We start from the raw sequence: 6,197 nt of genomic DNA on the forward strand, positions 1-6,197 counted from the left end.
GTCGCCTCGGTCTCCAGTTTCCCATTCCTTCTTCCTCACTTCTCCGGCTCCTTTGGCCTCTTTCATATTCAACAGGAAGGAGAATGAGAAGAAAACATTTGACCCCATGGAGTCTCCGTGGGACAGTAGAAGGTTCACCAGCTGGTGCTTTTCCTGCCTTCGCCATGCATCCACTTCCAGGGCATCGCTCGCTCTCTGGTCTAGCCTCTTCCTTCCTGGTCTGATGGCCTGGTGACCTGGTAGCTTGGTAGCTGTTTCTGTGTGTCCTCCCTGGACCTGACATACCACCCTTAAGCAGAGAGAGGCATGTCTCCTGGAGATGGTCAGAGATGGAGGGGTCTGTGCCCCCACTGGGACCATCAGAAGTCCTGAAGGGTTCTTGCTTGCCAAATTGCATTGCCACCCTGGGCCTCTGCCCCCCATCCAGACCTCTTTCCCACATGTGGCTCAATAGGACACATAACCTCGGACTCTGCACCAAGTCTCTGATTCATCCGGATCCTGGATCCCAGGTTCTGCTGCTGGGTGGGTTGGTGAGGGACTTCTGGGTGACTGGGTATCTGCCACAGTATCTGTCTCCACTTCTGCCACTTGCTGCCCTACCCCACTCAACAGCCACTTGCAGGGCCATCCCAGCTTCCCACCATCTTTGCCCTGGCCTGGTATCCAAATGGCATGTGGTCAGACACAGCACCTTGTTCTTCCCTCCCCTGCTCACCCCTGCATGCTCCGTGGGGGGAAGGAGGGGGCAGGTAAAGGCATCTGGGCTCTGCCAAGGCCACAATAGCTGTGGATGTGTCAGGAATGTCCCAAATATTCCTTTGGTCCTCACTACAACCACCACTTGAGGTAGATGCTTGAATTCATCACCCCTCCCTGCCACCATTTTCTAAGGAGAAGCTGGGTGGGGTTAGGTGCCTGGTTCCAGGGCACACATTTTGTCAGTGATGGGTTTGGATGCAGAGATGTCTGGATTAGGGGCTCTTTCCCTTACCTTAGCTTCTAAGTTCTGGGACCCCAGAAAAGGCAGGGGATAGAGAAGAGAGTTGGCTTGTTCTCAGCATCCAGCCTGAGTCAGGGTAGTCCCCTGCCTAATTCTCCTTCAGCTGGATGCCTAGCTCTCGGAAGTGTCTCTGTGCAGCTTAAATCTCCTATTTCTTTCTGACTTCCATCGGCCTCAGTCAGCTCCCGAGCATTGAGAAGTCATAGTTCATTGCCAAGCCCCTAGCTTTTAGGCTGGCCTTTTGGGACTTGTCTCTGGGGACCAAGCACCATATGGCTTTTCCTGGGGGTGTGTGTCCTCATCGCTGTGAAAGAATGGAGGACATGGGGCAGAGAAGAAGCAGCAGGTGGGTCCCCGCATCTCTGTCCCAGCTGTGCATGTCCTCCCATTCCATAGGAGGGATCTTCAACTGTCTCACCTCTGGCTGCCAAACAGGAACAGCAGCAGAAAATCCCCAAACAAACAAAACTCCATGGAACTGCCTAGCCCTGCCTCCTTCTCCCTTTCCTTGCTCATCCCGTACCCCCCTTTCCTCCCCTATCTCCACCCATGCCTCCCTCTGCTACTTGGGGTTCATCTGATCTAGGCCACTGTCTCTACCACAGTCAGTGGGGATCTCCATCCTCACTGACGATCTGAGATGGCCCTTTTCTGGCCTTTGTAAGAAGCCTGACCACCTGGGGGTTCAGCAGAAATCCTGGGGGAGCTGGATTCTGGCTGCAGGCAGCTCATACCTTCTGATACTCTGGTAGCCTGTCCTGGTTTGTTCTTGCGTGGTTCAGGGACAGGAATCTTACTCTCCATCCCCACCAGTTTATACCTTTGACCCTGTTCAAAGTGGTGGCAATTCCTGTAAGTGGTGGCAATTCACAATCCTGCTCATTCAGGAGGCAGAGAGAGAGGACAGAGGAGAGTCAAGGGCTGTTCAGAGGCAAGGGATCTGGAGAAGGCTTGCCCTCCCAGAAGCCTCTGGGGCTTGCTCCTCTAGCAAGAGGGGGCTTTCCAATTTTTTCTCCTTCTTCCATTTTCTCTGCATGGCTCCCTCCTGACCTCTGATTGTCTCTCTCTTTCTCCTCTGTCTCTCCTTCCTGCATTTTCTGTTGTCTAGCACTGACTTTCTCTTGTCTCCTGAAGCTTAGAGTCCTGGCTCCTTTGTCTCTCATCCCTGGGGAAAGAGAGGTGTTTGGATTTGTCTCTCCATGGCCCGGCTGACTGGCCCTGTGGAATGGCATCCCTGTGTCATAGTTTCAGTGCCTTCTCTTTGCCCTGCTCCCCATTTGGCCCGAGGCCTGGCCCGTGGAGCGTGGGCCTCATAACGCAGGACAGTGAGACATATTTGCTGCATGAATGTTCTAGTGAGCACACGCCAGCCAGGCCCAGGCTCTTGGGCGGCATGCAATTCGTGGGGCAGGGGAGCCAGGAAAGAGTTTGGCATCTGCAGGAGAAAAATCTTAGCCTCACTCTAGTGCAGGATGGGAAGGAGGGCCTCTCCAGGAAGCTTTCCTGGGTGAGCCTGCCCAGGTTCCTGTCCATCTCTCATTCTCTCTTGAGTGTGTATTGTCCACACCTTGATTATTAGCTGGGTCAGTGCCCTCTCCCTGATGAAGCTGGAAATGCCCAGCCTCCTTTCTCTGGATCTTCCCTGTGAGCAGGGCCATTAGGAAACTGCAGGAAGGACGTCCTGCCCAGGGGCCAAATCCTGGGAATGGGGCCTTTGGGCCTTTGAGTAACTGGGTTATGTGATGATAAGAATTTATAGGGCCCCGGAGCTGGAGACTGGGGCGTTGAATGGAAGTTTGGGAAGGGAAGAGGCCCAGAAAGGAGAAACTAGCAACAAGATGGAGAGATGAAGATTCCGCCAAGTGCGCTCTGGAGACAGGGAGAAGACGCTGACCCAGGTGATAGTGCCTGGGACCCCTCCCAGAGGGGGATAGTGGGATCAGGCCTGGAGGAAGAAGAGGGGTTGTCCAGGCAGGGAGGAAAAAGGTGTTTCAGGTTCAGGTAGCATCATGAGCTGGGAGGTGAGAAACTGTGTGGGATGTGGTGACAATGACGAGAGCCAGTATTATGGGAGTGTTGGAAGTTCTGTGGAGCTCGGAAGAGCCATGGCTTCCTCAGGAGCCCTTGGAGGCTACACTCATATAGCCCTGCAGTGGCTCCCTGTGGCTTTTGGGAAGAAAGATTCCTTGGAATGTCAAGTGAAGTCCTGTGCATTTGCTGCCCTTCTTCTCTACGCCCCGTCCTGGGTCCTCTCTGCTTTCCTTCTCTCTGTACCCTTCCCTATCTTCCTCTCCCCACCTCCAAAGGCCACATCTTTGTGGACAGTGAAGTGGTGCCATGTGTCAGGGCTGGGCATTTTCATCATCAGTATGATTTTATTGGATAGCACTAGTCTCTAAAGAAGGCCTCTGAGATGGGCCAGGAGGCTATATACTCCTGGAGGCTGTGACCTGATTAAGACAGCATGGGGCAGTGGCAGGAGCTCTGGACCTGGAGTTAAGAGACCTGGTGTCTGGTCTGGGGCTCTGCCATTCACCTGCTATGTGGTCTGGGGCCAAATGCTTGACTTCTCTGGGCCTCCAGGGCCTATAAAATCAGGTTATACTGAAGGATCATTGTTTTTCTTCCCATTTTGGTGCCATAAGTGTTTCTCAGACTGTCATCAACCCCAAGCTATGCCAGGTACTCAGTTTCCAGTGGGAACCAGGGCCCTCGGCCAAGCAGCCTGCTGTGGAGGTCAAGGCGGGTGTGGGCCTTCTGTAATGAGGGCAGGCCTGGAGGGCCGGGGGGAGGTGAGCACAGGCTAATTGCACTTTCCCGTCTTCAGAGCACTTAGCCCAATTTGTAATTATTTATTGTTGGTTGTTTACGTGTTTGTGTCTGTCTCCCTGGCCGAGCTCTGGGAGTATACAGGGTGGTGTGGGGTTTGTTCCTCAGTGTCCTGACCCAGTGCTTGGCACCCAGTAGGTCCCTGATGACTAGTTCTTTCTGGAATGAGTAGAAGGCTGCCCTTTCACATAGGGCACTTGTATACCAAGAGCTTTGGGATGTTATGGAGTGACAGACCCTGGGTGGGCTGTGGAGGAGTCAGATACGGGACATCCCACCTCAGAGCCAGGCTCTGGAGCCCCACCCCAGCCACCTCCTTGCCAGGCCCAGATGAGCCCCAGTTGATTTGGCTCCTCCATCTGGACCTTTACCAATCAGCTCCTAGAGGCCTGTGTCCTTCCCCTTGGGCTCCTGCTCAGTGTCTGTGGGAACTCTGACGCCTTCCTGTCATAACCAAATAGTTTAGTAGGGGAAAAGAGTAGGAGAGCAGGGTGCCCCTGCAAAAGGAAGAAACAGAGGAACTCGGAGGCCCCAGTGGGTCTAGAGTGGAAAGAGATGTGCACCCAAAGCAGGGCAAGGGCTAAGTCAGAGCCCCCAGGCCCCTCTCCCTCACGATGAGACCCAGGAATGGAGTGTGGAGGTTCCCCTGGTCCAGGCCTAGGGCCAGCCCAGCTTCTCCAGGGAACCACAACCCATGCCCGGCTGTGTGGGTGCTGGGCTTATGCCAGCAGCATTTTGGCATGGTTGTCAGGCCTGCTTCTGGGTGGAGAGGAGCAGGAAGAAGGATTGCACAGGAGGAAACTGTCAGGAGGGCCCCACTTCCTCTGGCTGCTCCATGCCTCCCAGCGAGGGCCAAGGGGCCACCCAGCCTGGCTTGGTTCCCTGGGAAGTGCCACATCCTCTCATCTGCTTCTCTCAGAAGGAAATGCCAGTCCCAGCAACAGGGCCCCATGGAGCCCACTCTCTGTGCCACCCACTGTGCCTGGCTCATGTCCAACCTGGGAGCATGATTTCTACAGCCTTTGTTTCTCTGGTCTCAGACAAACTCTGATGCCTCTCCTTCCTCCTGTCGGCCTTTAAGCCTTCACTCTGGGCCTCAGCCCTCTATCTGCTCCTCTCTCTGGCAGTCTCTCCAAAGGGCCCCCTCACTTGTGCTTTGAGTGGGGGAGCTATCACGAGCCACAGTCACCAGGGCAGGGACTTTGTGTTGCTCACAGTTCTGTTGCTGCTGGCACAATCGGTGTGCCAGAAATACTTGTTGAATTATGCAGTGCATCCTCTACTATTTAGCACCAGTTTTTCTTTTCTTTCTTTTTTTTGTTTTTTGTACTGGGGATTGAACCCAAGGGCACTTAACCACTGAGCCACATCCCCAGCCTTTTTTTTTTTTAAGTTGTTGATAGACCTTTATTTTTATTTCTTTATATGCGGCGCTGAGAATAAAACCTAGTGCCTCACACATGCCAGGCAAGTGTGCTATTTGTGAGCTCCAGCCCCACCCCTCCAGCTCTTTTTAATATTTTATTTAGAAACAGTAACTCACTGAGTTGCTTAGTGCCTCACTAAGTTGCTGAGGCTGGCTTTGAACTCACAATCCTCCTGCCTCAGCCTCTTGAGCCGCTGGGATTATAGCGTGTGCCACGACAGCTGGCTAGTACCAGTTTTGATGGCTGTCTTATGTGAGAATCTCTTCCCTCCTTCCCCTCATTACACAGGGTCTGGGGCCCCATCCCCCCAGCCCCCCAAGGCTGGAGTCCAGGTTACTGGAGAACCAGCAATGTTCCCTACTCTGCTTTTTGGCCATTCATCCCAGAGATTCTGAGTCTTCCGGGGGCCTAGCCCTGCGCTGAGTAGTGGGGTATATACGAAGGTAAGTAAGACAGGGCTGAGACTGGGGTGCCCTTTCCCCAATTCCAGGGGGTGAGAATGATTCTCACTGCCCCCGAGAACCTCTTTCTGTCCAGCCCCTGCCTCCAGCTGCCCCTGCCCAGCTGGTTCCAGCCTCCTCGACCTTCTTTTCCTGGCTCTGCACATGGCTATTTAGGAGGTGTCCCTGTCCCTGGGGCTGCTTTCAGAGAGGAACAAAGAGGGACTGGAAGGCTGGGTGGCTGACAAAGGAGGCCATGGGAGTGGTAGGGCATGTGGAGATGCTTATTTGTCAGCTCAGATCGCTCCCCTGAGCTCCAGCTACTGCCTTTATCTGGTGTGATAATAGACCGAAACCATGTCCTGCTCCCTGCTGAGAGATCTGCACACCTGCTAATGTGACAGCAGCCCAGGATGGCACTGGGCACTCCTCCAGCTGACAGGTTGGCTAACCACAACCAGTGGAAGCCCCTGGTCTTCAGGCTGCCCACCATGCAGG

The sequence above is a fragment of the Marmota monax genome, unplaced genomic scaffold (genome assembly GCF_021218885.2).
Source record: "Marmota monax isolate L192 unplaced genomic scaffold, Marmota_monax_Labrador192_F-V1.1 WCK01_AAM20220418_F8-fsc00012, whole genome shotgun sequence".
NCBI lineage: Eukaryota > Metazoa > Chordata > Mammalia > Rodentia > Sciuridae > Marmota > Marmota monax.